At 36.0% G+C, this 9,815-nt stretch overlaps 1 pseudogene; it reads right to left on the bottom strand.

Annotated features, from left to right (window-relative positions):
- Positions 1-3,938: 3,938 nt before the first annotated feature.
- On the bottom strand, positions 3,939-4,642 carry LOC141494852 (ribose-5-phosphate isomerase pseudogene; annotated as a pseudogene).
- Between the last annotated feature and the right edge of the window lie 5,173 nt (positions 4,643-9,815).

Below are 9,815 nucleotides of genomic sequence, written 5' to 3'. Positions count from 1 at the left end.
TCCAGCCCAGAAAGACTTCCTAGAAGAAATCAAGTAGTTTAAAATCAATTGGAAAAATTGGGAAAAGAAACTCAAAAGAAAGTCAACACTTTGCAAGAGAAAATTAACATCTTGCAATAAGAAAACAAATCCTTGGAAAATACAACTGAAAAATGCAAAAAGAAAATCTCTCAAAACCTCAATTGGACAAATGGGAAACTTCTTCAAAAACAGAATTGACTAATTGGAAAAGGAGTTGCAAAAGGTAAATGAAAATATTCTTCTCTAAAAAAAATAGTGGAATCTGTGGAAACTAATGATTTCATGAAAAAATCTGTTAAACAAAACCAAAAATTAAAAAAAAAATAATAGAAGAAAACATAAAATACCTCATCAGCAAAACCTCGAGAATAGATCCAGAAGAGACAACTTAAGAATCATTGGGTTTCCTGAAAAATTGAGGAGAAAAAAGCCTGACTAAATATTACAGGATTTAATGATGGAAAATTGACCTGATGTTATGAAACCAGAGGGCAAAATAGTTAATGAAATAATTCAGTGATTCCCTCCTGAAAGGGGCTCCAGAATGAAAACACTATAATATTGTGGCCAAATTGCAAAACTATTAGTAGAAGAGAAAATCCTGCAAGCAGCCAGAAAGAAACAATTTAGATACCAAGGAACCACAGCAAGGAGTACATAAGACCCGATTGCATCAATATTAAGGGATCAAACGGCCTGGAAAGTGATATTCCAAAGAGTAAGGGAGTTTGGAACACAGCCAAGAAAAACAAAACAACAACAAAAACTCTAATGGAATCTGACAAGCATTCACTTTATGAAAAACTTTCTCTTATGTACTTCTTTCTGTTAATCTTAATTCCTCATACTGAAAACAAATAATCTGTAAACATGTTTAACACAAATGTGTTAAACCAAATATTAACCTGAGTGTTCACCACCGACGCCGAGAGGACAAGGTAGGAAGTGAAGGAGTACAGAAATTTTGTAACTTAAAAATATACCCATTTCACATGGTTTTGGAAAAATAAAGTATCAATTGAAAAAGGATCTGGTATAGCTAGGCTGCATTTTTTTTTAATTTTTCATTATTTCCCTAGATAATCTTGGCTTTTGTGCTTCCATATGAATTTTGTTACTATTTTTTTAACCTCAGGAAAGTAATATATTTGGAAGTTTCATTGGCATAGAGCTAAAGAAGTAGTTTAATTTAGTTAGAATTGTCATTATTATTATATTAGTACAGCCTATTCATGAGCAGTTGATTTTTGCCAAGTTGTTTAGATCTGATTTTATTTGTGTAAAAAGTGTTTTATAGCTGTTTTCAAAGATTTGAGAATGCCTTGGCAGGTAGAGTCCCAAGTATTTTATGCTGTCTTAACTTATTTTAAATAGAATTTCTTTTTCTATTCCTTGGTGAGTATCTTAAGATATATTATATATCTATATCTATCTATCTATCTATCTATCTATCTATCTATCTATCTATATATATGTGTGTGTGCTGAGAAATAATGTGGATTTATTTTATATGCTGCTAGTTTACTAAAGCTGCTATTTCATTCCACTAGTTTTCTTGGATGATTTTTTAGCATTCTCTCGGTATATAATCATATCCCCTGCAGAGTGAGAGTTTTATTTCTTCATTCCCAATTCTAATTCCTTCAAATTCTTTTTCTTCTCATTGCTAAAGCTAACATTTGTACTATGATGTTGAATATTTGTGGTGATAACAGAGAACCTTGTCTCACCTTGATCTTATTAGGAGTGCTTCTAGCTATTGCCCATTGCATATAATGGTTGTTGATGGTTTCCACATAGATACTGCTTATCATTTTAATGAACTCTCCATTTATTGCGACTCTAGTGCATTTAGTAGAAATGGGGGCTGTATTTTGTTAAAAGATGTTTCAGCATCTCTTGAGATAATCATATAATTTATGCTAGGTTTTTAATTGATGTAGTCAATTATTCTGGCAGTTTTTCTAATATTGAACCAACCCTGCATTCCTGCAATAGATCATGTTTGGTCATAGTGTATTATCCTAGTGATAAACTTGTTTCATTGCTTTGCCACTATTTTATTTAAAATCTTTGCATCCATATTCATTAGATAAATTAGTTTATAATTTTCTTTCTCCATTTTGACATTTCCTGGTTTAGGTATCAGCATCATATTGGTGTCATAGAAGGAATTAGGCAGAGTTCTATCTTCACCTATTTTATATAGTATTGGAGTTTATCTAGTATTGTATTTATATAGCATAGTACTTTATATAATATTGGATTCAATTGTTCCTTGAATATTTGATAGAATTCACTTGTGACTCCATCTGGCTCTGGAGATTTTTTCTTATGGAGTTCATTGATAGCCTCTTAAATTTCTTCTTTCTGAGATAGGGTTATTAAAGTATTTAATTTTCTCTTCTTTTAACCTAGGGAGTTTATATTTTGGTAAATATACATACATTTCATTTAGGTTATCAAATTTATTGTTATACAGTTGAGCAAAATAGTTCCAAATTTATTACTTTAATTTACTCCTCATTGTAGGTATGTTTACCTTTTTTTTCATTTTTGATACTATGAATATTGCTTTTTTCTCTTTTTTTAATCAAAGGTTTATTTAATTTATTAGGTTTTTTTCATAAAACCAACTCTTGGTTTTATTTATTTTCAATTGTTTTCTTGCTTTTGATTTTATTAATTTCACCTAAAATTTTCAGAATATCTTATTTTTTATTTGGGGATTTTTAAATTGTTCTTTCTCTAAATTTTGGTTCCATATATTTCTTCTTCCTCCATTTTATTCATTTAAACATTTAGAGATATAAAATATTCCTTAATAACTGCTTTGGCTCTATCTCCTAAGTTTGGTATGTTGTCTCATTATTGTCATTGTCTTGAACGAAATCATTAATTTTTTCCATGATCATAATTTTTTTTTAAATTATGTTATTTAGTTTTCAATTAGCTTTAGGTCTATCTCTCTATGGTCTTTTATTGCCCGTGATTTTTATTGCATCATGATCAAAAAAAGGATGTATTCAAAATTTCTGCCTTTCTGCATTTGATTATGAGATTTTTATGACCTAATACATGGTCAATTTTTGTGTAGGTACCATGTACAAAATAAATAGTATATTCCTTTTGATCCCCAGTCAATTTTCTCCAGGGATCTATCATATCTAAGTTTTCTAACATTTTATTCACATCATTATCTTCCTATGTGTTTTTTTTGAAGTGGCAGAGTTGTTTTATTTCAATACACATCAGATGTCTTCTGATGCCCATCTGTGCAAGTGACAAACCCTAGGGGAGAAAGGCAAACAAAGGATCCAAGAAAAGGTTGACAACAACAAAAACAAATCCTCCTGATGAGAGGTTTCTCTAAGCAGCACTAGGGTTATACTAGGAAAATCCTTTCCATCAGGGAGGCCAGGCATGGGCTCCCCAGTTTGAATGAGTGACCTGAACTTGGCTGAGTAGGGCTGGGACTGAGGTCAAAATAGCACATCAGTGAAGGTCACTATCAAGGGTGATGCTCAGCTCACACACATGCTAAGCTAAAAGTGTGACTCTATATTTTGAGTTATGAAAATATAAACTCAAAAAACTCCAACAAATAAAGAATGAAGGCATAAAGATTATCAATGGCTCTAGTAAGTCATCAGGGGCTGTTGGCTCAGCCCTTTAACAAACTGGGCTGGCACAGTGGCTGACATTTTGGAATTCCCCTGAAAACCAAACACTCAGAATAATAATAAGAAACCAGCAACCTCAAGTCAAGGACTCAAAAAAAATTTCCTTTATTGGGTAGTATTTGCATTCAAAAATATTTAAGGTGCTTCCCCCCATGCTCTGACCAGTTGTCCTAGGGCAAGTATGTTAAGGCAAAGGCACTTAGGCTTCTCTGATTGGGTAAAGTGGGTTCTCAGTCAGTGACACAGCCTCTCCCTCATGATGACTGAGCTGTCTTCCATGACAAAGTAGATTCTTTCAGCCATGTTTATAAAAAGACTCATGTCCACAAGGCCTGAAATATCATTTTGATGGCCATATCCACTTCACTCCATTTATGGAGCTGGTCAAACTTCCAGTCCAGCAGAAAGTTGCCATTGTCCGTCACCACAGGTGCCACCTTGCACTCAGCCATTTGCAACTCAGCCACTCTGCTGAACCTCTGAAACAGGGACCTAGTCACAGGGACATAGCCCATGGGGATGACTTCATTGGGAATATCCTTCACTCACTGGTCACTGAGGTTCTTTGAAACCTTCCTATAATCAACAATGATGGTGAAATATTTGGCATAGTCAGCTACAACCTTCTCCTGTGTCAGACAGCCTCCACCGCCTTTGATGAGTTTGAAGTCAGCATCTACTTCATCAACACCATCAATACCAAGATCAAGCTCTGGGTGTCCGTCCAGGTCATTTAGAGTTAAACCATTCTGAAGAATTAGCTGCTGGACCTGAAAGGATGTGGGAATACAGGCAACATTCAAGTCTTTATAGTTCATTCTTTTAGCTATCCTCTGTATGGCATGGTAGAGCTGCTGCCAATGCCCAGCACATAGTTATTCTTCATGTGGTTCTCCATAGCCACCCAGCCACTTGGCTTCCTCTGTCTTGGACATGGTCTGGGCTGGGGGCAAGGGAGTAGGTGTGGAGTGGGACTGGAGCAAGGGTCAAGGTCAGAGGTTTGCTGTCTCTGCCCCAGGGCTCATGCTGGAGCAGCAGCCCATGCAGCTCTCCAGCACCAGGTCTCTCTCCCGGCCCACCCCCAGGGTTTGTTTTATGACTAGATTTATCTAATTCTGAGAGAGGAGGTTGGGATCTCCACCAGTAGAATTTTGTTGTCTATGTCTTCCTATAACTCATTCAGCTTTTCCTCTAAGAATCTGGAAGCTATATAATTTGGTGCGTATGTATTTAGTATTGAAATTACTTCATTGTCTATGGTACCTTTTAGGAGGTTATAGTTTCCTTCCTTATCTCTTTCAATGAGATCTATTTTTGTAGCTGCTTTGAATGAGATAATGATTGCTACCCCTACTTTTTTCACTTCTGTTAAGGCATAATATATTCTGCTCCAGTCTTTTATCTTTACTCTGTATGTTTCTGTCTACTTCAAATGCATTTCTTGTAAGCAGTATATTGTAGAACTCTGTTTTAATCCACTCTACTATCTGATTCCATTTTATAGGAGAGTTCATCCCATTTACATTCAAAGTTATAATTACTAACTCTTTATCACCCACCATGTAATCTCCCCTCTGTTTGTATTTTTCGATTTTTATTTCCTTATAGCAAACTACCCAGTATTTGGCTTCAGATTGCTACCTCCTTCAGTGTGTTTACCCTCTTGCATCCAATCCCCCTCTCTTTTCTTTCTCCTTTCCCTTTTCCCTTTCCTTTTTCCTTCCTTCTTTCTATCAATTCCTTCTGCCCTCCCCTCCCTTTCCCCCTCTTAAGCTTTTAAACTCAACTAAGTATGTTTGTGAATCCCTCTTTGAGCCAAATATGATGAGACTAAGATTCAGGTGGTTCTCAACTTCTTCTTACTTTACCTCTATTGCAATTGATCCTTTGTACCTCTTCATGCGATGTAATTTACCCCATTCAATCTCCCAGTTTCATCCTGACACTTTATTGTTCCCCCTTTTTTTTAGATCTTTGCAAGGAAAACAGTGTTAAGCAGCTTGCCCAAGGACACACAGATAGGTAATTATTAATTGTCTGAGGACAGATTTGAACTCAGGTACTCCTACTCCAGGACCTGTGCTCTATCCACTATACCACCCAGCCACCCCTTTTTCCACCATATATATATATTTAAATCCTTCCACCAAAATCATGGACATATCATGAATGACCATTCCTTCTACCTAAGTATATTCCCTCCAAAAGAGTTACAATTCTCAAGAATTATGAGAATTTCCTTCCCAGGTGGGGACAAAACCAGTTCAATCCTATTATATAACAGGGGGTTTTTGTTTCTTTTCTTCTGTTTACCTTTTCATGTGTCTCTTGACTCTCCTATTTGAAGACCAAATTTTCTGTTTAGATCATGTCTTTTCATCATCTCTTATTTTGTTAAATGTCCATTGTTTCTCCTGAAAGAAAAGGCTCAGCTTCTTGGCTGCAATCCAAGTTCCCTTGCTTTCTGGAATATATTATTGCACGTCTTTGATCCCTTGATGTTGATGCAGCCAGATCTTGTGTAATCCTGACCGCATCTTTTCCTTTCTAGCCACTTGCAGGATTTTCTCCTTGATATGATAGTTCTGGAACTGGCCGCAATATTCCTTGGTGTTTTCACATTGGGATGCCTTTCAGGAGTGGATTAATGTATTGTTTCATTGATTATTTTGCCCTCTGGTTTCATTTTGTCAGGGCAATTCTCCTTCACTATATCATGAAGTATGTAATACAGCCTTTATTTTTCCTTCAAGGTTTTCAAGATTGTCTTTTCTGGATCTATTTTCCAGGTCAGTTGTTTTGCCAATAAGATATTTTACATTTTCTTCTTTTTTTTCGGGTTTTTTTTTCTGCAAGGCAAATGGGGTTAAGTGGCTTCCCCAGGGCCACACAGCTAGGTAATTATTAAGTGTCTGAGACCAGATTTGAACCCAGGTACTCCTGACTCCAGGGCTGGTGCTTTATCTACTGCACCACCTAGCTGCCCCCTTTTTATTCATTTTTTTAAAAAGTTTTGTTTAAGAGATTCTTGGTATATCATGATATCATTAGTTTCCACAGATTCCCATCTTTTTTAAGAGAAGAATTTTCTTCATTTACCTTTTGAATCTCCTTTTCCAATTGGTCAATTCTATTTTTGAAGGAGGTGTTATTATCTTTTCCCATTTGTCCAATTGTTTTTGAGAGAATTGTTTTCTTTTTGCACTTGTGCTATTGTGTTTTTAAAGCATGTGTTTTCTTGTTATAAGATGTTAATTTTCTCTTGCATTTATTTTCCCAATTTTTTTCATTTGATTTTTAAACTCCTTTCTGATCTCTTTTAAGAAGTCATTCTTGCCTGGAGCCCAATTCATATTCTCCTCTGAAGCTCCACCTCTTCTGTCCTCCTCTGAGCTGGAATCCTTATCTCCAAGGAAACATTCAAAGGATCCCACTTTGGAGTGACCTTTCTTCATTTGGGGCCCTTTATTTAGATTCTTATGTTGGGGAGGGGCTGGTTTATAGACCCTCTGTATTGAAATCCTTAGATACCTTGTTCCCTGATGTTAACAACTCCAGTGGGTTACTCAGTCGGTCCCCAGAAGCTTTCTGATGGATTGTTTATGTTGGTGTTGTCAGTAGCCCATTCCCTAGGCCTGAAGCATGATCTGGACTGTCCTTGAATAATCTAGGCTGGGCCCCCAGGGGAAAAATATCAAAGGATCTGTCTGTAATCAGTGTAACCACAAACAGTGCTGGGGAAGATCTGCTGCCTTTACCCAGTCCTTGGGACAAAGTATGACCACCTGTGGCTATTTCTGTTCATGTTGTAGAATGATAGGCCCTCACCCAGGAATAACAGGAGGCTTTGCTGGAAATGTGGGGACTCCTCTGATGAAAACAGGAGGAGTGGACACCAGGCCCAGGTCTTCCAGACAAGTTGAGCTGGCTGGATAGATGTCCAGGCCACTGCACTGGAGCTCTTCTGTCCATGTGTCATGCATAAGGCAAATAATTCCACAGTGGTTCTAAGAGAAGTCCCTGGCATCACCCTGCATTGGAACTCTGCTCTCTGCCCTGGGCTTTCTCATACTCCCCCATGACAGACCTTGCTGAAAAATGTTCCCCTCTGTTCTTCTATGGGTTCTGAGGATCCAAAATTTGTTAAGAGGCTTGACTCATGTCAGTTCTGAGGGAAATCCAGGAGAACTTTAGTACCTGGCTTCTCTCTGCCATGTTGGCTGGAAGTCTTCAATTGTATTTTTAAAGAAAATGTTTTTTCTGTTCAATTTTTATGCTTTCTTTCACAACACATTAAATTTTTCTTGCTTTTATTTTCCTAATTATTCTATCTTATTGTTTTTAAAGATTTTTTTTATATTGAGTTTTACAATTTTTCCCATATTGTTGCTCCCCTCTTCCCACCCACCCCGACAGAAGGCAGTCTGTTAGTCTTTACATTGTTTTCATGGTATACATTGATCTAAGTTGAATTCAAAGAGAGATAAATCATATCCTAAAGGAAGAAAAATATATAAGAGATAGCAAAATTACATAATAAGATAATGAGTTTTTTTCCTAAATTGAAGGTAATAGTCTTTGATCTTTTTTCAAACTTCACAATTCTTTCTCTGGATACAGATGATATTCTTCATTGCAGATAGTCCAAAATCGACCCTGATTGTTGCACTGATCGAATGAGCAAGTCCATCAAGGTTGATCATCACCCACAAGGTTGATCATGTTGCTGTTAGGGTGTACAATATTCTTCTGGTTCTACTAATCTCTCTCAGCATCAGTTCATGCAATTATTTCCAGGCTTCCCAGAATTCCCATCCCTCCTTGTTTCTAATAGAACAATAGTGCTCCATGATACACATATACCACAGTTTGTTAAGCCATTCCTCAATCGAAGTACATTTACTTGATTTCCAATTCTTTGCCACCATAAGCAGGGCTGCGATGAATATTTTTGTAAAAGTGGTATTTTTACCCTTTTTCCTCATCTCTTCAGGGTATAGACCCAGTATTGGTATGCACAATTTTGTTGCACTTTGGGTGTAATTCCAAATTGCTCTCCAGAAATGTTGGATGAGTTCACAGCTCCACCAAGACATTAGTGTCCCAGATTTCCCACATCCCTTCCAACATTGATCATTGTCCTTTCTGGTCCTATCGGCCAGCCTGAGAGGTGTGAGGTGGTACCTCAGAGATACTTTAATTTGCAGTCCTCTAATAAGTAATGATTTAGAGCAATTTTTCATATGATTATAGTTCACTTTGATTTCCTCATCTATAAATTACCTTTGCATATCCTTTGATCATTTGTCAATTGGGGAATGGCGTTTTTTACTGAAAATTTGACTCAGTTATCTGTATATTTTAGAAATGAGATCCTTGTCAGAAATGCTAGTTGCAAAATTTGTTTCCCAAATTACATTTCTTTTGATCTTGGTTACAGTGGTTTTGTCTGTGCAAAACTTTTTAATTTAATGTATTCAAAATGATCTAGTTGTTTTTAATGATGTTCTCCATCTCATCCTTGGTCATAAACTTTCTTCACTTTCCATAGATCTGACAGGTATACTTCTTCTTGATATTCTAGTTTACTTATAATAATGTTTTTATGTCTAAATCCTGTATCCATTTTGATCTTATATTGGTATAGGGTGTTGGTCTAATCCAAGTTTCTTCCATACTAACTACCAATTTTCCCAAAAGTTTTTTATTGAAGAGAGGGTTTTTATCCCAATAGCTGGACTCTTTGGATTTATCAAACAGCAGATTACTATAATCATTTCCTGCTATTCCACCTATTCTTTTATACTGGTCCACCACTCCATTTCTTAGCCAATACCACAGTTTTGATAACTGATGCTTTATGATGCTTTATGTAAGGATAAGCCACTTTCTTTTGTACTTTTTTTTCATTGAATTTCTGGAAATTCTTGACTTTTTATTTATCCATATGAATTTACTTATAATTTTTTTTCTAAGTCAAAGTAATTTTGGGGGATGTTGATTGGTAGGGCACTAAGCAAGTAGTTTAGTTTTGGAAGAATATCATTTTTATTATATTAGCTCGATCTATCCATAAGCAGTTGATGTTTGTCCAGTTATTTAAATCTGATT

The sequence above is a fragment of the Macrotis lagotis genome, chromosome 8 (assembly GCF_037893015.1).
Source record: "Macrotis lagotis isolate mMagLag1 chromosome 8, bilby.v1.9.chrom.fasta, whole genome shotgun sequence".
NCBI lineage: Eukaryota > Metazoa > Chordata > Mammalia > Peramelemorphia > Peramelidae > Macrotis > Macrotis lagotis.
This window is presented reverse-complemented; position numbering and strand designations above follow the sequence as displayed.